Here is a 1,851-nt window from a genome sequence, read left to right as displayed (position 1 = left end):
AAAAAAAACCTAAGGCCGAATATAAGGGCGCCACTGGTGTTGTTGTGACGCCCGGTGCTGGCCCACCCTCATCCATGGCTATCAGCGCACCCTAGTATTGATAGCCCCATAATATAATCCTAATGTGCCTCCCTAACCCAGGAAAAAGGTCAACATTCCCATTTAATTACAAAAATTTATTTATAATTCATTTCTTAACCTAAATATTCTTACAATTAATCATCCTAACACTAAGTCCTAATCTCTAAGCTGGTAAGTATATTTACTTAAATAACTAGGAAGGTAGGTCTCTTAAAATCAAGTGTGTTAATCGCAAGAAAATAAGGTAAGCATATGTAATTAGAACTAATGTGAATATATGAGGTAATTAGTTACGAAGTTAAGACAAAGGTAAGTCCCACAGGTAAATCCGGTATTTCAGGTAAGTGTGTATATAAGGGCAGTTAAATTAAGTTATGCAGGTAAGTATATGTAATTAGGATTAGGGTATGTCTGGTCTGTAAGTCAGGTAAGTAAGTCTGGTATTTTCACAAGTTAGGCAATAGCAGGTAAGTCTAGTAGGCACCTTAGCTTTAAAGTTAAATATATATAAAAATTCGTCTTCAACCCCCTTTTGTAGTTCCTGGTTTCGTTTGAATGTATTACCATTTTGTTTAATTATCTTTAATTTTATTATGCTATTTAACTATATTATGTTGTGGCCATTTAGTTATTACGATTTTTTTTCTCGTTTAACTTTAGTTAATTTATTACTTTATATTTTATTTTATTCGTAGTTGAGTTTATTTATATTAATTTCATTTAATCTTTTATTTAAGTTTATTTCGTTACAATTCCGTTCAATGAAATTTAAATTTATATATTAGATTCTACCTTAATTAAAGAATATAGAATATATTTAATTTTTCGCTTTTATTTAAACAAAAAAAAAATGGTTTCTTCAAGTTATCTCATTCAGTTCTGGTTTCTTTGTTTCACTTAAGCCTAAATACATTTTTTGTTTGATTCATACACATATATCCATATACATATATATGCCCCGCATGGATGTATATATGCGTATATATATATGTATATATATATATATATATGTGTGTGTGTATTAAGGTTTAGAAAGGAAACAAAAAAACACCTCTTAAGTTTTCTTTTCTGTCTGTTTTCTTACTTAGAAAGTCCGTATATTCAAATTCCTATTCACCCCTTTGCTTTAACTTTCTTAATTTAAGTTTTCTTTTATGATAAGTTCTTATTTAATCTACGTTTTATATCTCTTTAGGTTTACTTGAAATTTTTTTTTTTAATAAATTTAATTTTATTTCCTCTCTTACTCTCCTTTCTTTTTATTTTACATTATTTACCTTTATGCTTCCTCATTAACTATCATTTTAGGTATTGTATCCTTTCATAATTTCAGGACACACCCACCGTTGCAGCAGGCTTGTGTGGGGCACTGCTGTTGTTGTTGTAGTCGTTGCTGTTGTGTTGCTGGTGGTAGTTTCCGCTGGTTGTTGTTGTTGCTGGGTGCCGCTCCCTGATGTGCGCCCCGGGTGCTCACCCCGGTTGAAGAGTGGCGCGCAGGTGTTGCCGCTGTCCGCGGTTCTGATGTGCGCCCCGGGTGCTTACCCCGGTTGAAGAGTGTAGCGCTGGTGTTGCCGCTGTCCGCGGTTCTGATGTGCGCCCCGGGTGCTTACCCCGGTTGAAAAGTGGCGCGCTGGTGTTTCCGCTGTCCGCGGTTCTGATGTGCGCCCCGGGTACTTAACCCGATTGAAGAGTGGTGCGCTGGTGTTGCCGCTGTCCGCGGTTCTGATGTGCGCCCCGGGTGCTTAACCCGATTTAAGGTATTGTTATCAC

Source organism: Rhagoletis pomonella, unplaced genomic scaffold (genome assembly GCF_013731165.1).
Source record: "Rhagoletis pomonella isolate Grant_MI unplaced genomic scaffold, Rhpom_1.0 Rhpom_scaffold_00001, whole genome shotgun sequence".
NCBI classification, from domain to species: domain Eukaryota; kingdom Metazoa; phylum Arthropoda; class Insecta; order Diptera; family Tephritidae; genus Rhagoletis; species Rhagoletis pomonella.
Note: the sequence above shows the minus strand (reverse complement) of the source record.